Genomic DNA, 23302 nt, shown 5'->3' on the forward strand with positions numbered 1-23302 from the left:
ATACTTACTGACTTTTATAATTGTTTTCACAAAACTTAACAGTTCCGAAATGAATGATTTCATTCATAACTGTGATAGGTACATCTATCGAACGCTGAAGCCCTCCATTGTTTTTTTCGACTAGTCGACTATTTAAATTGATTTATTTCTTTATTTATTATTTATTTATACTGTGTCTCGCAAAGAAAGTACCTATGAGGACCCTTAAAAGCAAAGAGAGTATTCTTTTCCCCCAGAAACTAGTATTTCTTTTCAATTTTGCCTCTCGAAAACCAAACCATGAATTCCTATCAGTGGTAACTGTGTAAGTGTATCTTCCGTCAATCATTCGTGTTAAAGACTGTATCAGAAATGGGTGTGTAACATCATTTGTTTGTGTGATGGGCGAAGGACAGAGACAAACAAAGTATGTGATCCGAATTAGCATTTTAACACCTAAGAGTTCGGTACGAAAGCAGGCTATAACAAAAATACATTTGAACTGTGAAGACTATCTGTAAAAAGTGTTTCGCTCACTCCGATAATCGGATTGAAGTGGTTAATGAATGGATGGACAGACCTGACCGGACCGGATCGGATGGGACTGAATGAATCTACATATAAATATGCAAACAAACTGATCATAGTAGACCAGTCTTTTGGATCAATGATGTATGCAAGCGTACATACATACATATGAATGAGCCTTGATCTTTTTATTGTTTTGCTGCATACATTTTTATGGACATACATACATTCTTATGTAAATATGTACGTATGTATGTATGTATGTACATAAAGATTATGATTATTTTTACAACAACAAAAAACACTAGAATTATTTACATGTGTATGTACACATACATGTCCATGTGCACATGATAAACGAGTAGGAAGGTTTTACTCTTTCGATACAATCATCACTCTGCCAGAGGAGTGTGCAACGTATGTGTGTACATGCATTCACTGTTATTTACATATTTATGTATGTATTTATGTATATATATATATATAGTACATAAATACATATATATACATTCATATATATAATCGTACATATATACAAACATATGTACATATGTAAAGTCTATAACATTTGAACACAAGAGTCGTGTTCCATAAAAGTGTGGGACCTCTGCAGGATGGGGTAATCTTTTTAGCCTTTTGTTTAGCGGCCGATCGAAAACTGTCGGCAGCGCGTTGTGGGGTCAGCCGTCTCTCCCTGTACCGGCAACTGGTACCTGTAACGGAATCTTCGAAATCGAATCATTGAAGCTATGAATATCTCAACCAATTACGATGGCTCCGTACTGAAGCCGAGTCCGGCAGAGGCGTTCGCAGTTTGTTTGATCACCTGTATTTATTTAATATGTCCACTACCCACACACTAGAGCGCACGAATATAGATACATGAAGGTACTCTCTAATTGTACATTCATATGATGAGCACGTGAAATGTAGTCTTCTTTCTATTAACCCGACGAGTCTCAAGCACTTACAAAGCCATCTATGTATGCTCATAATCCGAGTATTCCGAAAATGTTTACATATGTACATACGTATGTAGTTATGTACATACATATGTTTGCGTATACCTACAGCATATTGGATTATTTACCATTCGTTTACCGCTCAGCAGCGTTCCACCCATTCCGATAATCATGCAAATGCATTTCGGGGAGTGTCAGTACCGTGCCACTTCAATGCTTATCCTCATCTCAATGGGTTCTATCTGTTTTATGGCTGTGCACAATTATTTGTTAATGATTTGTGTAATTAATTAATATGCAAACATAGGTATGTACATACATACACCTTGGCTTAACGGGTACACTATACAGCAAAAAAAAATGGTAAAATCTGGGGGTGAAATTAGCTGGCCGCCACTACGAATGAGTCTAGATTCTAAATGCTAAAGAAAACTCTGAAAAGAATAACACTGTTTTCATCTGCTTCTATTTAATCGATGGATTGCCCATCTAGAGTCGAAACATAGATTGGGCGCTTCACCAGGACAACTGGATCTATGATCCATTTCTAGTGATCGTCCTGATGAACGCACATGATCAGCGTTTTAGATGAAAGAAGTCATGGATCTGATTTTGATAAATGGATTGTGAAACGAGAAGGGACGTGTGAGACGCTTCTTACGCGTCACAACTTTATACCCTGCGCTCAGTACTACATCTGCACCTTAGCGGTGTTTTGTCAAATTTTACATTTTTTCTTCATCTGTCATCTACATCTACAACACTTCTCACACCAACACACTCCTTTAGCTCGCCCCCTTCCCTAGACCCACACACTGCAGACTCGCTGCTGAGGCCGCTGACTACACGAACCTGAGTGTGAGAGAGAATGTGAAAAAAAAGAGAAGGGACGTGTGAGACGCTTCTTACGCGTCACAACTTTTATGCCCGGCACTCAGGACTACATCTAGATGTAGAAGACATCGCCAACCACTAGATATCGTTCACATTACAGAACACGTAGTAAGAGCCTACTAAATAAAATGCATTAAACAAATTGGATCAGTATTAACTGATCAATTTCCAATTTATGAAATATTTAAAACAGCAATAAAATTGGTACATTCTTGGACCGATAGGTTTCACAACAAATTTTTCGAAAGTGGCGCCATCTATGAAAATTTCTTGTACGCAACTTTGATGGTCACTCTTTTTCTAATGCAGAGCGTTAAAAACCGATTCTTGGTTAAAAGTCGGAAGAGTCAACGCCAGGGGGAGGGCAGAGGCAGGGGCCGAGTGAAGCAGAAGCAGAGTGTGAATTAGAGAATGTAAAAAGAGCAGGATCCTGTTTCTGCAGGATGCTGCCTCTGCCTCTGACACGTCTCTGCCTCTGCTGCATCTCTGCCGCATCCCGACTCCTGACTCTACAGTGTGTGGCTCTAGGGGAGGGTGGCGAGCGAAAATAACGTGTTGGAGTGAGAAGTTATGCGGATGTATATGCGAAGTGTAAAAAAAATGTCAAATGTCAAATGTAAAATTCGAAAAAAAAAACAATATGGTACAGGTATACTGACTGAGTGCCGGGTATAAAAGTCACACGTCCCTTCTCGTTTTCTTTGCTTATATCGATAGCTGATAACATATAAACAAGAGAACGCATAAGAATAACGTAAACCAAAACAAATTAATTTAAAAATCACGATTTCCGCTTTATACAACGGTTTTATGGAAGAAATGTTCCAATTTGAAATGATTACGAACGCACTGTGAAATTCTATCCTGGCAGCGGTATTAAGCCCTATTTTCAAAACTGCGTTTCTGTCCTACGAAATGTTTAAGTGCTATTATTTTAAATCTTAGACTGTTAAACCTGATGCTTGTTTGAAAGATAAAGTACTTAAATACACATATGTATGTACATATGTACATATTTACATACATATTTACATATATATGTATGTATGTATGTACTAAATGTAATATTTTGTATGTATTACATACATACACATATAATTCGAAGGAGTTAAAAATACTGGCCTGTTGTTAAAAAAAAAATGAAAACCTAACTCATGAGAGGACTCTCTGTCTGCCACTGCCCTTGCAAGTGACGACGCCGTGGCCGTCGTCATTGCTATATCGTCGCCTGATTTTACTGAAGCTTGGGGGCTGACTGTCAGTGGTAAAGCTGTTGGATGCTGACTCTCCTTGAGCCTTCCCAACCCAATCACTTATACTTCCAACTACATATGTAGTAGTACATAAATACTTACATAAATATGTACATCCATGGGTACATGGCAAGTGGGTAAAAGCGAGAGTAAGCTAGCAAAAGAATGAATGAGAGAGGGAGTGTGGTTGGCAAAAAAAAGGGGTTTACCTAGCTGCCGTTTCCCATCCCATCCTTCACAATTCTCTTACCCACCTACTCTAACTCATACTCCTTCTCCATCATGCATGCGTGTTTTATTCATTTCTAGTTAAAAAGCGTAAACGCAGACGCGAATTTTACGTTTCTGCCTTATTCGCTGGTTCCTTTTTTCAGTTCTGACTTTTTCCAACGAAATGAGAATATATGCATTCGATTACGACGCCGACTGCAGGATCATGTGCGGATGTGTTGTGTGTGTGCGTGTGTGTGCGTGTTTCTGTTCGTGTATACAAAGGGTGGAGCATCGTGTCACATCGTATCGCATCTTGGTTCACTGGGGTACCAAACTGCTCCAGCTCCATTCTTTGCCGATTTGCCAGTAAATAAAATGGCGCTTGATGACGAACTCGGTTTTATTTAAATGAAACTAAAGCCACGAGCATATTGTATACAAATGAATGTATCTACTATTTTTGTAAGTAAGAAAGTATACTGTATACTTGTATCTATGTATGTATGTATATAGATTTACACACTTTTATGTGGGTTGATAGCTATGTATCTTTTCATCAGATTCATCATGAGTAGTTATTGTCCTGCATACAGACAAACAAATTATTTTTAGGTTCACTAGGATATGAATAATGACAATCAGCCAAAATAGCTGGTTACAAAAGGAGACGCTATGGATAAGTATATCATAAACTGTTCAGATCCTGATACTAATAACGTTATATTGCTTGTATTTACATTCGTATGTATTATCATATCATATAATCATATCATGTACATATAATCACATTTCCTTTTCACCTAGTATAATATTTAATTTAGACGTTGATATGCAATGACTGCATCAAGCCGAAGCCGGTTTTTACACTAATATCCGAAAACTAAATGAGGAAAATTACAACTAGACACAACTAAAAGAGTCACACAATCATTCAAAACGAGAAGGGACGTGGGAGACGCTTCTTACGCGTCACAACTTTCATTTTTTCATTACCATAGCTTACTTTAATTGTATTCAAAGGTTAATAATTTATTTTCAAGCTTTTGGCATAAAAAAAAGGTTCAAAGTCCTGTCATAAAATGTAACCTTATTTTCGCGTCTGTCCTGGGGGATTCATCTCCACAAATCTGGCAGGACCCCCAAATATCAAGCTTTTTCCTTGATTTCGTATTAGAAACATATTATTTAACTGTTCCTCAAAGATTTTCACAATATTTCATATCTGGGGACTAAGGAAGAGAAAACCTTGCATAAAAGGCACTGTTTAAAACCCCTTAGAGCTCTCTATCTGGTCTGTTTTGGGTAATTTCCCTGATGAAAAGAAACATATCAACGGCATTTTTATAGCATATAAGGCAGCATTATTGTTTTATTATATAATAACAAAGAAATGTTGATTCATCATCGTTTCCAGCACGGTTACTATACCACCTCCATAAGACGAAAAGCATGCAGATACCAGCCTTATTTTATTATTGTCTAATTATTAGATATAAATATGTGGCAAAGGGTTGTGTTTTTATTTGGTAGTCGTTTTATATAAGATCTAAAGTTTTTGCAACAAAACAAAAATATTTGGCTGCCTCCGGATCACAGGATCTATATCCATATTTATTTGGGCCAACTCCAGAGCTTTTTCTACCTTGTATTTACTTTGCCCCATGGTTTCTTCCCTAAAGTGTTTTCGACGACCCATAACAACTAATATTATGTAACTATCTGTCTACAAACGACTTAAACCGCCGATTATTATATCAATTAAAAACATAACATATAAAAAAGCTCGGAAAAGTAAAAGTTGATATAAAATACAACTTTTGGTGCTATTTGTGTTGCAGTGCAACTTCGCTTCTTTTTCGAAAAATTTCCTAAATTATTGAAAGCCGCCAAAATTGTAAGAGTAAGGACACTTTCTTCAGATAGGAGGCATGTCAACCTACTTTATATTACTGCAAAGTGAAAAAAGGTTTGTATGGAACACATTTTTTGAAACAATAAAGACTGTTGTACCACACGGTGCTATTATTTTCGCCGAAACTGCGCATACGTATGTATGTTCATATGTACATATGTAGTATGATATTTTCAATACGTGAGGCCATTACATACTTTAGATAATGTATACATATGTATGTACATATGTATCCTGTATACTTCACCAGAAGAAGAATTTACAGACAAAATTTACAGACATCAGCCACAAAGCTGCCAAGAGGCCAAAGAAAACAAATTTCGACTGCATAAGTACTTAACTCGCCGATCTGGAATGGATTTATCTCAGGCTGTTAAAATGGGCGGTAAACGGCATGATCGCCACTGAATTGATTATAAATAAAAACATAAATATGCATGTAATTTATTCTTGTCCCTGAGTGCAAAACATCTAAGAGATATCTTAAAGAACATATTTACATAAATGTGTACATGACTGTAGAAATGTTCGGGAAATGGTCACTGGTCACAGTACAGTAAAATGTTGGATTCAGAAAATGCATTGGTATAGTTCTACAATACAGTAAAGCAATTATATTTTCTTCAAAAATTGTTTTTTAAAAAAATTATTGGCGAATATTGCACAAGCGAATAATCCCTCCCGAACATTCAGCTTTCAGTCCTTGAAATCATTAAATTCCGACGGAAGTTATGTATATACATATGTATGAATATTGAAGGATGCTTTCCCAAGCTACTCCCACACGAGACACGCACGCACACTTTCAAGAAGTGTGTGAGAGGGAGAAGAAGCGGGAGAGAGCGACAGACATCCACATTGGTACATTGTTTTATCAGTTCTTCGCCGTCTCCCTCTTTCGTAATTACCACTCTGCGTGGCAATAATTACCCCATTAGATTACCTTGAGACTCTCTTCAGTACGCATGCTTCGATTCCAACTCAATTCCGCCCAAAGAGTACGCGTAAGCGAGAGCAAGAGCGGATGTCACCGCGCAAAGACAAGCAAGTAAACAAGCTAAGGTACGTACTGCCGTTCCGCTCATCGGTGGCCAAAGTTGTATTCCACACCACCTACCACCTTTGGCCACCGAATGATCTTTGAGTTAGCCGTACCCTATGGATAGTTATACACTCCGATTAATGCAAAAGAGAGAAAGAGCAACGTGATTCTCTTGCCTGCCTCTACCCAAACAAACCGTAACAGAGCGACGAGTGAGAGCGAGCGCGTGGAACGCTCTTTTGTCTCTCTGCATCTGCATCTGTATCTCTGTCGACTGTCGAAAAAAAACCGTTGAACGAGTCGGATGCGGGTCGGATGGTGAGTTCTGTTCTGAGTTCCCGTGCCTCTGGGACTGGACTGTTACTGTGATTTGTCTGGAAGTTGAATGTGAATGCGCTAGACAGCTCTAAGCCTAAGCTAACCGTACCGAGTTAGCGAAAACGATTAAAAATCTGTGCGAAACATTTCAAAACAAGTGCTCGTCAAAGCCAGGACAAAAGGACAAGAGTGAAACCGCAGGAATGGCCGCGGAGTCGAAGTGTCCGACCACAAAACAGAGCAAGAAAATTCAAACGGAATATAATACTATTGCCTGTGCTGTAAATGTGTAGATACTGTTATTCCACTTCCATATCTATGCAGTGTAAAAGCGCGAGTGTGTTTGTGTGAGTGTGTGTGTTTGGAACGAAGGTGCCGCCGATGTGACCGTGCATGTCCCTACCTGAATATGTACATATATGTACCTCTCTACACATATCGCTGCCGATCTGTGCTATATTTAATAGTGAACAAAAAACATTTCTAAGGATAAAAAGTGCTCTGATTGTATATTTTTTCTGTGTACACACATACATCCGAAACGCCGAAATATACATACATACATACATATAAATCCTTCAAGTGGCCATTCTTCTGGATTTGATCCGATTCGATACAGGAATAAAGGGATTGCCGGTTCCCAGAAAGGGATACCCGCACCTAACAAACCCAATGCTTAGCATCGCAAAGCATTCACCCCTTCAATTCCGTTTTATTCCTCACCACATGGCATCATGGGTGTTGTGTGCTTAAGTGTGTGCGTGTGTGTGCAACTGTCGGGACATTCTAGTAAGAACTGCAGTAGAACTTTGAGAGCTGCTCCAGTCAATCAGTATCGATCAGGTCAGGGCCCGCCGCTAAATCAATCCAGGAATGATCGGTATATTTATGTACAAATGTATTTCATGCAACAAAACTACTTAATTTCAATCAAACTAAGATGAGAATGCGGATGTGGCAAGGAGTAGCTTTTTTTATATTTTAATTGCATGACGGGCACGCATACCAACTGGTAGCAACAAGAAAAGGGTGCGAGGGAATAATGAGCACGTGGAACGGTGAGAGGAGAGAAAAGAGTATATGCAAAAGGACTCTATATCTCTCACTCACTCCCTAACTCTCTCTCTCTCTCACGGGCTCTGCTTTGTGTCTGTATAGGGGTGAGAGCATTGAATGTCGAAAAGTGCGGGATTTTGAGTAGCTGTGTGTGTGTGTGTGTGTATGTGCGCGAATGCATGCATAAAAAAGAGACAACTGTCTCTCGTTATAAGACGCCAAAGAGGAGTAAAGTAACAGTGTTGACATTAAAAATGCAAAAAAAAACGCCTGGCAAATTAGATTGCCCTTTTGCTCACTTGCTCGCTTACTCTCGTTCTTGTCTAAGTTCAGATGCGCTCACACACACAGTAACAGCATATGAAAACGAGTACATACTATGTAGTATATACTGATGAGAAGATGTACATACATTCATACATATGTACATAAATATACATACATACGTGCTATTTTCTACATATCTACATATGCATACATACATACATACATGTGTATGTACGAGTATATTTGAAAAATATTCTGTTCTATCATTCTTTCTCTGCATCGCGTATAAAATATAAATTCATTCTCCTTCTCATTCATTGAATGAATCTTCTCATTCGGGACCTTCCTGTTGCCGCACCAAGCGCCCCTATGTTGGTCGATTGGCAACAGCAGGTTGCTCACCTGCCGCCTGATCCCTCTCTGCTGTCACTGGTCACGGCAATTACACACTCAATCACATGTACATATGTGTTTCGAATCCGGATCCTGTTTCGGGCAGTCGCTCTGTTTCGATCTCTACCCTAATGTCCTGCTTCAGTATCCCGCCTCTTGCATTACTTTCCTCCCTCCATCAATAATTCGCATAAATGAGAGCCCAAAAGATCAATCCCAACCAGATGTTTTCCGCAAATTCATACATATGTACATACGAAAATATAAGGAGAAATACATATATATTTGTAAACTTAACCATACCCAGGCGCTGCAGGCCAATCTAAAAAACTCGTCCACGCTTAAATACGCTCGTTTCAGAAGTTCCTATAATATTAAGCATAACACAAAATAGTACAAAACTAGTACGACTACTTAAAAGCCACTAACTATCGTCGATGGTCTATGCAACCAATGCCACAACACACCCCCTAAATAAAAATACAATTTGAAATTCACTCCACACGTAAAACAACAAAATTAAAAACACATCGATTCAAATCGATGAAGCTGCGTAATGCCTCTTTGAAGCGAAGGTGCTGCAGGGAAGACTAAAAGAATCAGAACAGCTGACAACCAACCCGTTCCGTACGCGTCGTACCCCCGAGGACTTCAGGTGAGTGAGTTTGTTCTCTCGGATGGGATGTTTTGTTTGTCCATTTGGCTTCTCACCAATTAAAATCACTTTGATGGCTAAAGGCCTTCGACCCCACATAATTAACAGCCGACTAACTCTAATTAGCCAATGACAATTCAGCACGGTTCGTGTCAAAACGAAACGAAACGAACCGAACCGATCCGAACTTGGCCGAGTAATTAAACAAAACCAACAGCAAAAACAATGACTAAAACGAGCTTTAGTTCCCCGCTCTCTCTCTCTCTTCTCTTTCCCATTCTCATTTTCAATCTCAGATGCTGCCAGGGCAGTAGAAACAGAAGAGTAAAGCAACAGTGCGCGACACCAACGCGCGACATGATTGGTCGGTCCTCATCTTCTCCTCCTTCTCCACACCTGCTATCCACATTCGCATCCATCCATCCCCTTCCCAACAGTTTTGTGTGTTGCTGCTATCATTGGATTCCCTTCTTGGATTCCCTTCCCCCGCACCGCGGCCCCTTTTCATTCCGTTCCCACTAAAATAAACTTCTGTCACTTCCTATTCTGAGTGGTGCTGGTGGTGTGTGGTGTGAGTGTGATGAGCAGAGTAGAGTTAATTGCTGCCTTTCATACTCCCACACCCATCACACCACACCCCATTCTTTGGCGTTATTATAACTGGCTGTGGGTCGCCTCGGACTACGTGATTCGTTATCGTCGCTGGCCCACCACCCCAAATCACACGCAAACGGGGAGGAAGCGACTCTCGGCTCGGCAAATGTTAATTACAAATCCAACCAATTAAGCCCACACATACAATACAGACAGTTCATACGCGTGCATATTCATGTATGTACACATGTATGTATGCATGTATGTATACATATATGTATCGCACACTGTCTGTTCTGTTTTTCTCATTCTGTCAGTCGAGCGATTCGTCTCGTTTCACATACATACAAATATATATTATCTATGGTACATGTGGGGTTGTAGTAGAACCAATTAAACGAGAGATTTTTTTTTATATGGTACAGAGTAAATACACTTGCACCTTTTTTTGTATTATACATACATATGTATGTATGCATGCATATATGTACATATGGAGGCTGATCTGAGCTTTTTACTCCCTACGTCCTTCATTATTCACATACTTATATGTATGTATGTATGTCCATTATGTACATTATATTGTACATAAATATTAATTCAAAATATTTACATTTGTATGTATGTACATACAAATGGTTAGAAACAAATGCACTCTCTGTAGATTTGGCACCTAATTGTCGTACTTGCGTACATACACATACATATGTATGTATGTACATATTTATATGTATATGTGTAGGTATATATGCATGTACATAGGCAAATAAGTATTAAAAGGTGCATATGGATATACATATGTATGTATGTACAAATGTAACAATATACTTATGCATATAAGTACATACTTATGTATGTGTGAATGCTTATCATATTCACGGAAAATCATCCTCAACCATCCCTCAACCCGGTCCTCGTTTACGCGGCGTAAAACACCACCCCACAACTTCTTGTGGGCTCCTGCCCAGACCAGACCCCAAAACGAACAGAAAGGAAGGCAAATAGCAACGGAAAAGGCGCAAAAATCGATAACTCCGAGCAACGAAATTAAAATATAAAAAAACGACTCAAATATACAATAAACAAGAAACGAAATTTTTGCTAGGTATATATACGTATTTTTGTATGTATGAGTGTGAATCGTTCCTGTTACCCGCTATGATTATGTGTGTGTAAAATGGGGTGGTTGATGTACACCGTACATGCAAATTAATGCTGTTCTGCTCGTCTTCTCGAGCCTTTCGTCTCAGATTTTTTGAATGCCAACAGTGGGTGGGGTGGGGCTCTGAATTTGGGTAGAGTGTACATATGTATGTGCATATATCTGATTCTGGTTATCGTGTGGGTTTGAGGGTGTAAAGGTTGTTTGTTCTGTGTGTGTGTGTGTGTGAATGCCGTTGGTGGGGGGGGCTAAACAGCAGACATCCGTAGGAATATTCCGATCTTCACTTGACGTACATTACGCCTTTTCATTTGCACATACATACCTACTTACATACATATGTACACATGTATGTATGTACATATGTTGCTTGGGTGGGTTTGGGTGTGATTTTTATTTTTATGGGGAAATAATTACCTTTTTCATATCCAAGCTCAAGTTATGTATGTATACATATGTATGTACCGTATATTCTTATTTACCATGGACATGATTTTTTCCAATTTCAGCTTTTGAAAATGAGTATTATAAGAATTATCATTCAAATATGTTTATACATACATATGTGTATGTACATATGTACCTCATTGCTGCAGGCATATTGTATGTACATTTACACACTCAAAAACATGTATATATAAATATGCATGTACACATCATCACCTTTGCTAAATATGTAGATATGTACGTCCAAGGAATGCGACCGACGACAATGAATAAAAAAGGAAATATGTACATTATGTACATACAAAGTGTAGACGAAGGTGAGGGTGGTTTTTGTTCCAAAATGAGAAAGAAAATTGTGGGAACGAGGAAAAAAATCTCCAAGTAGCAAAGTATGAACAAAATATTGCAACAAAGAGAACAAGAAATGTCCTGCGAGACGTCGACAGACCAGACGCGATATTCGAGTAATTGTGTACTCATCATATCCTCCTCGCAAACTTGAGCGGCCGAGAAGCGTGGGGCTGTCTTATTTGCTCCTCCACTCTACTCAGTCTGTCTCGCTCCCATAGCCGCAGTCACAGTCACAGCCACGGCACGAAACACCAACACCCACAAGTCTGAGCGTTTTGCTTTCTTGAGTTGCGTTGCCATAAGAGATGAGACGAAGAGTACGTCTCAAACATGCGCGAAAGGGACACAGCAGCAGGAAAGCTAAGCGCAGCGCATTATGTATAAATTATTTATTTACATTATATTTGTAGTCGCACTCTCTATGGACGCTGGGCTGTCGGTGTTGGTGCTGCTGTTGGTGTGATGTGTGGGAGTGAGGTGCATGTATACGATACGAAAATGAACGAACGATGTTGGGGTCGGGTCCGTTTCGATGGGCCGCCACATTGTCTCCTTTCATCTCCCAGCTCAAAGCCGCTGATAGACGAGCGTGTGTGTGTATACTGTAAACTGTAATTGTATGCACACTGACAAGACACACGAAGGCACACACAAAGAAAGGGGTAAACAATACAAGATGCGACAAAAAGAGAATTAACAGAACAGCGAATCTGCTGGAACTTGGCACAATACGAACACAAATCCGAACTGAACCCTTAGGTACCCACCACCCACCTCCCTTTGCCCTATCAACTAAGGTTGTTTGTGTGTTGGGTGCGGGGAACCTGTTTTCGTTTTGTTGTTGCTCGTACGAGAAAAGCGAATTTCTCAATCGGCAAAACTGATTTTAAAGAGAGGGCAGTGAGGGAGACCCGAAGAGTTAAGCAATTTGGCTCGCCTCGCTCTCTCATTGACAATTCCCTTTGCTCTCTTCCGCTCCGCTCTCTTTATCGCTGGCAGTCAGTCTGTCTACTCTCTTGAATTTGTTTGTTAATACTAATTAAAGTAAAAGTCTCTCTTCTCTGGTTGCTCTTTCATCTTATCTTAGTTTCTGTCCCCAGCTCTCAGCCTCTTTTTCTGTTTCACCTAACCGCTCTGTCGCTTCTCTGTCTGTCTCGTTCTGTCCATTGTGTGAGTGCAGTCGAGCTTGCATATATATCTACGTACATATATATGTACATATATGCACAACCAGTTAAATGGGCGTGAACGAGATGGAGTTTGGGTGGCAATGATTTAGTCTTGCTCATTGTTTTTTGTTGAATGCTGATGATGCTGCCCCGCCGTGGCTTTCCGTTCTGCTCTCTCGCAGTCGCACTCGCGTAGCTTGCTTATGACGTTATTGCTCGGTAACCCTAAACCTTAAACCCCATCCCATCCCATACTAATCCTGTGCTGAGCATTGTGCGCGTCAATGAGTGGAGTGCGATGCTGTGCTCTGCTCTGCGCTGAATAGGCGTGGCGTAAAAATGGACTCCACTCCTCGGCTTCGACTCTCAGACGGTCTGGCTGCCCTGGCCATACAAAATCTGCATAGCGTCCATAAATACTTACATATAGATACTACATACATGTGCACACACATGCAAAAACATGTACTTATGTCCATAATTGCCAGCCATTAAGTGCACTCTAAGCGAATATGAACGTGAATGCATCCATACATAAGACATATATATATAAATATATATGTATGTATGTTGAGCTTTGAGTGCGCGCTCGTTCCTCATATGCAACAATCATATGTATGTGTGCATATATATGCATGCTCCCATGCATACATTTGGCTATGTAAGTGTGTACATGCACACAAGGTTTTCGCTCAACACTCTGCGCTCTCACTGTACATACATGCATATATACAAATACATGTCTATAGAATGTAGTTAGCCAGCCATCCCCAACCAACTCATCATCTCTCACCCACTCGAACTTGTGCTCAGAAAGTGGCACATAAATCGCACTCAGAGTGAGATCCAGAGCGTAGGTGTGTGCGTGTGTATGTGAGTGCTAGTGTAGTGAGGAGCTCTTTGCGATATGCGTTGAATATTTCGCAACCAGCACGGTGTTTGGGGCCACAGAGCATCTTCTGATTGGTCGTTTAAATGAGAGCTGTGCGCCCGCGCCCGCCCCCTTTCCGCTTCGCGCTTTCCTTGGAAAATGATTTAATTAACGTCCCCCATATTATAAACATTCCGAGTATTTTAATTGGTGCAGAGTACAGGGCTGGCACAGCTTTCAATTCGCTCCAAGTACATATGGATGGATGAATGGGGATCTACACCGCCCCATCGGTACAATAGGAACAAATATCAGTCCCATTCTTTGTCAAACCAAATTTTTTGTAACCACCTTCGACTTGTTTCTTTCCAGAGGGTTGTGCCTACCACATGTCGCATACAAATGATCATATTTATGTACATATGTACATTTTATACATGATCATATTTATGTACATATGTACATTTTATGTATGAACTATGTACATATGTATGTATGTATGAACTATGTACATATGTATGTATGTATGAACTATGTACATAAATATGCACATACCTTTTTATGATCTGAGTTAAACATTTAACTTAATTCATCTGGATACAAAACTAGTAAATATGTATGTACATAGTTCAATTGAGCTTCTAATCACTCTTATTCTAGACGTTATTGGTTATTGTTTTAAGTTGGGGCTTGGTCACTGCACACATTCATACAAATGTGCTACTCCATTTGGGCTCGGCTTTAACTGCAAGTACATATGTACATATATCCACGAGCAGTATCTGTCTTGCGGGCCATGGCCCTTGGTGAGCGCGTCAGGTGTGTCGTCAACTCACGTGAGTGGCAAATATCGTGCGGCGCGTGGTGAGTGGGTCAAATTGTTGCAGAGTTGTTCGTCCTACATGGGATGATGTACATACATATGTACATAAATACATGTACATACATATGTATGTATGCTGTATCGCATTCTTGACCATAGCTTATTTTGTAGTGTTTGTGTGTCGTGTGTGTGTGTGTGGTGGTGGTATTTTGTGCGTGTATTTTGACACCTACTCCTCATTTTGTTACGTTAGTGCTTGCTTTTATCTTTACGGTCAATAATGGTTTCGTTTCCCTTTTTGTATTATTTTTCTTTCAAAGTATATGGCACCCCAAATAGGCCTTTCACACAGAAACACACCCAGCCGAAACGACACACACCTAAAGTTTCGCTTGTTGAATGTTTTTCGATAGTGGATCGAGTAGCCATTTGAATGGATAGATGTACATATACTACATACATATGCTTATATATACATAAGGGCGACAAAAACAGGACCATTAATTAGAGACTATTATAATACGCCATCTAAATACATATGTATGTGCATATTAGGAACATAAAATACATCAATTTGAGTTCTAAGCAATTTTAAGAAGATTAACTTGACTTTGCAATTGATTCATGTTAACTTTTTTTAAAGGTAAGTTAGTTGTAAAGTACATTCCCTTTATGTACTTTGTGTATGCTTTGTTTTGTCTTTGAATAAACATAATTACATAATTTGTGCACTCATTTCAAAATATGTACGTATCCATCAAATCACATCCATTCCCAAGTGGGGAGTTTTAATTATGCCGTAGCCAATGGCAAGCTTTTGATAACGATATGATGGGTACCAAAAATAGTTACTAATTAATCGTCCTGTGGTTGTCGCCACGTCACGAGCAACCACCCTCTGTATAGACTTTGGGGTTTAATTGGACGATGACAGAATCGTCAAGAGGTGGTGGTGCTGGGGCAAGCAAGGCATACAACAAAGTAGTCTCAAAGGAAGTTGTCATTGGCTGGCCAATGAAAGGCCAAAGAATGCGTCGTCGGTTAGAGATTTGGTACCAGGATACCAGGACCGACCCCATAAAGTATCTATATTCTTCCTTAGGTTACAAACTAAGTCGAAAACAAATATCTATACATATGTATGTACATACATACATGTACATATATGTAAATGTACATACAGCTTTGTTCATAATAATAGTAGTGCCGCACTCACGACTTTCAAAACTTTTTTTTCGACACTTCCAATCTTTCAAATTAAACAAGTATACCTTTTTGAATAGTCAGCAATACAAATCAATCTAGATACATGTCATCCCCATGAATACTGCTGTTCATAAAAATATAAGTTTTTTTTTAAATAAAAAAAAAAAACCAATCTCAAATTTTTCCTTGAGGTTTAATATATAGATCTTAATCGATTTCGTTTACGGCCCAATACCCGCCTGAAATTGGCCATTAAGGTCCTTCAAACGCTTTATTAGGATTTGAGCCAATAATTCTTAAACCAATTGTGAAAACTAATAATAAATTTGGTATTCCCCAATAAGATTTCGCTGAGATTTCGGTCCAGGGACTGAGCTGAACAATGTGAAAAGTCGATTGGTTCCGATTAGTTTCAGATGATTATCCTCTTTAAGGATCCTTTTTAGAAGCATTTTTCAACTAGAACATAAATGTTATATATTCTCAAGTATAACTACCTAGAAATTTGTGTTCAATACTCATACGCTAGACAATCATGTTGTATTTTAAAAGGGCTAGGGCTCACAAGGCCCAACCCAGTATGCCTCATGATCCTTTTTTCATGATTTTATGTGGAAGTCGGATTTCTGCGAATGTAAAACATATTCTTTATAGCCTATCTGACAAAATAATATAACATTACTCTCATCAGTCAAAAGTATTTTTATACCCGGTACTCGAAGAGTAAATAGGTTATATTGTATTTGTGCGAATAAAGGTTGTATATATATTCTTGATCAGCATCAATAGCCGAGTCGATTGAGCCATGTCTGTCTGTCCGTCTGTCCGCCCGTACGTCCGTCCGTCTTGTTTGTCGGCTAGTTCTCAGAGACTATAAGAGACTACAGAGACTGTAGGGAATGACCATATCTATCAGATCACCAAATTACGATCCGATTAGATCATTATTATAACCACAATGGAGAAATTAATTTCCAGTGGCTAAACCCACCCGCCCCGCAGCTTATATTTGTTTTTTTACATTCTCTCATTCACACTCTGCTTCGCGCAGTGTGCGAGCTCTGTCCCTGCCGTTGCTCTGCCTCAGCCTTGGCTAAACCCACCCCGTCCCACAGCTTATATTTTGTTTTTTTCACATTCTCTCATTCATACTCTGCTCCTGCAGTGTGCGGCCTCTGCCTCTCGCGTTCCTCTGCCTCTGCCGGGACTCTGCAGTGTGTGGCTCTAGGAAAGAGGGGCGAGCTAAAGCTAATTTAGATGTAGATGTAGATGACAGATGAAGAACAAATTTAAAATTTGTCAAAAAATCGCTAAGGTACAGATGTAGTACTGAGTTCCGGGTATAAAAGTTGTGAGGCATAAGAAGCGCCTCACACGTCCCTTCTCGTTTTTCACTCTGATACAGACCCGACCACATGGGTTTTGGGTAATTTAAGTCGTGCACCCATGTGTCGTCTTACGAAGCGAGTAGCTTTCTAGGACTTCGTGCACCTTTATAATACGATATCAGTTGTCTATTAACTATCATATAACTGAAAGAGCGATATAGATATAGTAAATAGGGTATATTGTATTTGTGTGAATATTTAAACATGCCACATTCAAATGTCGTTTCAATTTGCAAATACACTTACAAAACTACATACTTAGGAAAAATAAAAAAATTCAGCTGGTTCACTTTACGGCTCTGCTGCTGACTGAGAAATGGCCGTTGTTTGAGATCAGAACAATTAAATGTGGTTATTCTCATGGAAGTAGCTCTGCTCTGCGAGTGGTAAGACGAGCACACGGAAAAGGTAAATAGACAGACAGACAGACAAGCAGCGGTAAAAAACACAAGCCCAAAAATGTGTTGAAATTAAATTTTTCAACGAAATTCGTGTTTGAATGTGACCATAATTATAGTTACTGTATAATTATTAGAGGAATTATTATTAAATTGGCGAATCATTATTATCTTCCTCTCCCACTGCACATTCGCGCAAGTGTGTCTGCGTGTGAGTGTTGTTAGAGATCGTTCGGTTGTTACCCGTTGGGGGCAGTGAATTTGTGGAGCACAGGGAATACCGTTACGCAGACCTAAGTGGATTAAACTTCCCTCTTCTTTTTGTAAAGAATTTCATATAAAGATTATACACAAATATATGTACTAAATATCCATATTTGGCTATTATCTATTTATAAAACCGTTTCGGTTGTACACGGATATGGACCACTGTTGCTTAACCTAACACACATGTGAGGCGCTTCTTACGCGTCACAACTTTTATACCCGGTACTCAGTAAGACGTGTACCTTAGGGGGTTTTTTTTTTAATTTTTTCTAAATTTGTCATCAACATCGACTTAACTTCACACACCAACACGCTCTTTTAGCACTGAACAAAGCGAGAATGTGCAAAAAACAAAAAAAAGCTACTGGACGGGTTGGGTTTAGCCACTGCAAATTTATTTCTTCATTCTGGCCATAATAATAATCCAATCTGATCCGTATTTGGTGATCTGATAGATATAGTCCTTCCCTACGGAATGGCGTGTTTAGGTTTCGCCCTTTGTGCGGTCGGAACGGGGCGGGGCTAATTTTTTAAATACACAGGTATCAGTGTGAGCGTACAGAAATCTGGAGGCACAATTTGGTGGCTTTAGCTTTTATAGTCTCTGAGGACTATCCGACAAACAAGACGAACGAAAAGACGGACATACAGATATAGGCTCTACTATTGATGCTGATATACATACTTTATGGGGTCGGCAAGGTTTACTTCTGTGCATTACATACATCCACTTGTGTGCAGAATTACAGTAAACCCTATTTACTTTACGAGTACCGGGTATAATAAGGATGTTCGAATAGTGAAAACACAAGAAAATTCATAATATACTGTTTATTGTCAGGGGAAACAAACACTAGGACAAAAGCATAGTATGGACCATGGTGAAATACTCTTTCGTCGACGTTTGGCAAACTACTAACAAGCTGGTGGGCCTCGAATGAGAAGGCACTGTGGTGACTTCGTCGCCTTATTAGTAATTTCACCATGGTACGGACCAGCTCCACCGGAATTTGATCGCCACATATGTATGTACATACATACATATGTACGTACAAACGCATATGTATTTATATGTGAGTCTATGTATGTGCATGTACATATATCAGAGTTAACATAATTCACGTACGTATTTCGATAGTTTTGTAACACCTACATATATGTACATACATACATATTCTTGTACACATATACATCCATATGTACCGATGAGCACGCACACACCACCATGTGCACAGAAGAGAGCCTCCTTCAGCAATAATCTCTTTTAATTATGAGTGAAAAAGCGTCTCGACAACTTCCGCTGCGCTTATGCCCCTCTTATTTTTCACATTGCTTTCCGAGTCGTCTTCTTTGAATTACTTTTTGAATCGCCCGCAATCACATCACTTGACACACACTCAACAACCAACAAAACAAGTTTACCGACTCCGAATTGATGGCAAAAGAAAGAAAATGTGAAAAAATAATCATGGTTATAATTAGTATTAAGTTGAAAGAGAAGTGGTACCGGGTACCAGGGTTATACCAGGGGTATGGGTACACTAATTTGTGTACAAATGCTGAGGAGCTAAGCAGGCGCAGTGTCGCTCAATTAGCAGGTTGCCGCATGAAAAGAGCGAAATCTACTCCAGCTATGAGTGATTACATCAACAGGATAGGTCCTATGAATGGTGTAAGGTAAAAATTAGAGATGTTAGATGGCTAATTGAAATTGGCACCTGTTTACTGGCTGAGCGCGGAAGCGCTCTTATCTGGCTGATCTAAATTTATATTGAGCTTTGAGCGTAAACGAAAAAGAAAGAACCAGAAGGGATCCCGTATGTTTTTAGGGAATACAAATATTCCGCATGCGTGATTTGCTCACTCATGAACATGTGTATGTGCTGTGTGTATGTTTGTGCTACCCCCTACCGCGGTGATGGCCAGGTTAGACAAAAGTTGAGAAGAAGGATACCAATTAACAACAATTATCTTCAATACTGCCAATTAGGGTAGATTGGTTTTAAACCGTGCACGCTGCGAAGGGAAACCAAAGCAAGGGAGTGAAGATTTTGAAGGAGCAAGAAATTCGAAATCTGCCGGACTGCCGGACCAAGGAGGTAATGATAAAACCAGGTAAACTAAGATGTGGTTGCAAAGCACCAGTCGAAAATAATGCTCCATATTGAAACTTCTACGATTGCTCACTGCTAATGCTCTTACTTTTCCGACCTCCCTATCCATTGCTATCATTGATATCACGATGGGATTGGTGTCGCATGCAATGTATGTACATTTGTATGTATGTATGTACATAAGTATGTGCCGTGCCGTGCGGTTGAATCGGTTGACGAGCGAGAGCTCCGAGGGCAGCTTTGCGCATTTGAAATAGTTCAGCACCTTTTGTGTTTGATGTGGCGTGTGATGTGTTGTGTTTTTGTGTGCACACACATCGACATCGACGACAATTTTTGGGCATTGAACTGTTTAAATGATCCGCGAGGGATGTGCTCATGCGCATACAAACATAAAATGTGGTTCCGTGGCGTGGCCAAGTTCATGTCTAACTCAGCATTTATGCGGACTGTGTTGGCGAATAAATGAACCTTTGCATTCGAATAAAGCCAATTACGTGAATGCAATATTTAATTACTGCTCGACAAAAGAGAGAAGAAGATTAACCTATACGAGTGAATAGGAAGAAAGAGTTGAGTTGAGTTACGAGAAATGTTTCAGTTCGGCCGCATGTTGAGCTCATTCGACAGAAACTAGAGTTTCGTATACCCTTTCTTTCTGAATGTAATAAGCTTGTGATATCAAAATAATCTGAGTTTTATTAAAGTCTCTGGGTACTGGACGTTTGGTGGTAATCAATAATATTTTTATGTATATATGTATGTATGTATGTATGTATGTATGTACATATGTATGTATGTGTGTACAATACAGCCTTCTGGATGTAATATTCATATGAACGTACACGTGTAGATGTAAATACCACAAAATGTATGTATGTATGTATGTATGTACATATGTACTATGTATTTACCTGTTTTCTGAACCTGGATTAGATCGGATTCATTTTATAGGCATTTTCCACCAACTTACTCACTATATATAAATATGTATGTAAATATGTACGTAGATACTGTATGTATGTACATATGTACTATGTATTTACCTGTTTTCTGAACCTGGATTAGATCGGATTCATTTTATAGGCATTTTCCACCAACTTACTCACTATATATAAATATGTACATACATACTGTGTGTACATACAGGGACGAAAAAAATTATAGAATATAGAAATATAAAATATTTCGATTTTGGAGAAAGTTGTGTACATGAAAACAACTGTGCTTGGTCCAAGGATATTCGAGTTTCATATAAGATTATCTTTTAAGCTTCTTTCGAAAGATACATATATTCCGATTTGTAGACAACGTTTTCGTTTGAAGAAAATAATAAAGAAGCTGTCTAATTCTGTTCATAACTTTTTGTAAAATAAATTTACCAAACCAAAGTCGGACTAAGATATAAAATAACTATTCCGGCGGATCCTGTTTTGTTTGATATTGTTATTCGGTTCAGACACTACAATGAGGGCCACACAATGTCAGATAGTGACTCAGTGACTTGTTCGAAAAAACAAAACAAAAATGTCTTTCTCTCGTCAAAAGACCTAAGAAATGGTAAAAGTACCACCACTATGTCGAAAAACATATTCAGAAACTGACTTAATTTCTCGAACGTGCATTTATTTCGCCCCAGTCAAACTAATGTCCATTTGCTTAGATTTTTGTAGAAAACATCAAATTTGGAACTTTTTTACAACTTCCCAAGGTATACATGGATATTTTACCCATTCCACTATGGGTAAAAACCCCGAGTTTTTGGCATTAATGTAATTTTTGTTGGGTAAAATACTTGAATGCGATTTAAAATGTCTGATTCCTGAATATCAAGATAGACTAAAACTGGGTTGAGAAGGAGTTAAGGAGTAAAATAAATTTTTTGCGCGTTTTTAAAGTCAGTTGATTTTGAGATGCTTATAATTGTGAAAAGGTGCGGGAAACATAGAGGAACTTGCAACTTTAAATTTAGCTCGATTTCAAAGTTTAAATAAAAGTAAAAATATGGAAATAATAGGTCGAGGTATTTTTTATAGTTGTGTGTAGTTTTTTTAACAGTTTTGTTCGTGTATATTTTTAGCTTGGTACTAACAATTGCTGGTGTTTTCTGTGGAATATTACTTTTGCACAGCACACCACTGCACAGAGGTTCAAGTTACATGTTATTAACCAATTATTATAGAATCTTGTTGTGTGAATGCTTTTTGCACGTTTTTGCCGCTTTTCGGAAAATTTTAGATTTTGCAGATGCTTATGAGTTTACTCATGCAGCACTGCTTGAGGTCTGGAACAACAACAATCGCGAAGCAGACGCAATAAAATGTTGAACTGAAGAAAGTTCTGACGAAAACTGTCGAACTAAAGATGAAACTATTACAATTTAAACGAAAATTATCCATATTGTTGCTAAGGTAAACAAGTATTAAGATTCCACTCAAATAAATTTTAACCAAACAATCATTAAATCAGTCAATCCTATATATTTTTGAAAAGTTCTAAAATGTTTTAAAGGATCTTTTATCATAGTAAATCTTTTGAATACTTTTTTATAATAAATACGAAGTAAATGGGTTGCATTTCGTATGGTGGCCGGAGATAGGCGGGGTCCAAAAGACTACAGTTTTTTTGCGAAATTCTACTAATTCTACTGGACTAAAGTCTAACGAACATTCATGTCAATTTTTAAAGCTCTAGCTCTAATTTTTGTATTAAGGCCAAAAAACGGGCTTTTTGCCTTCGGTATTTGTATACAATTTGTGCCTCCAACAATGCAAAAAACATCCCTGATGAAATGAATTCGCCCTTTAACTCATGAATCACCTTTAGAGGATCTTAAACATAATGGTAGAGAATGGTGCTCCAATCAACTGGGAGGGTTATAAATGGGTAGTGAGCACTAAGAGTAGCGGTGTCACAAAATAATAATAAAATAAGCATTTGAAGCTAAGAACGATTTTTCGTGGGCATAAAAAATTCGACAATTCTCTTATTGAACATTTAATTTTCCTCAAGATGTTGTTTTGTTATACTCTGATACATA

At 38.8% G+C, this 23302-nt stretch overlaps 1 protein-coding gene across 8 annotated transcripts in view; it reads left to right on the forward strand.

Moving 5' to 3' along the window:
* The first annotated feature begins 7039 nt into the window (after positions 1 to 7039).
* Positions 7040 to 23302, forward strand: part of LOC117590618 (zinc finger protein 2) — a 46351-nt gene continuing 30088 nt past the window's right edge. For 6 of the 8 annotated variants that reach the window (XM_034283416.1, XM_034283418.1, XM_034283411.1 and 3 more), the window contains exon 1: positions 9125 to 9472. The gene's annotated coding sequence lies outside the window, so the exon portion shown is untranslated. Of the gene's footprint in view, positions 7102 to 9124; positions 9473 to 23302 lie in introns of those variants that run through there. The other 2 variants (XM_034283413.1, XM_034283415.1) reach the window with 2 other exon arrangements.

This window comes from Drosophila guanche, unplaced genomic scaffold (assembly GCF_900245975.1).
Source record: "Drosophila guanche unplaced genomic scaffold, DGUA_6, whole genome shotgun sequence".
NCBI classification, from domain to species: Eukaryota; Metazoa; Arthropoda; class Insecta; order Diptera; family Drosophilidae; genus Drosophila; species Drosophila guanche.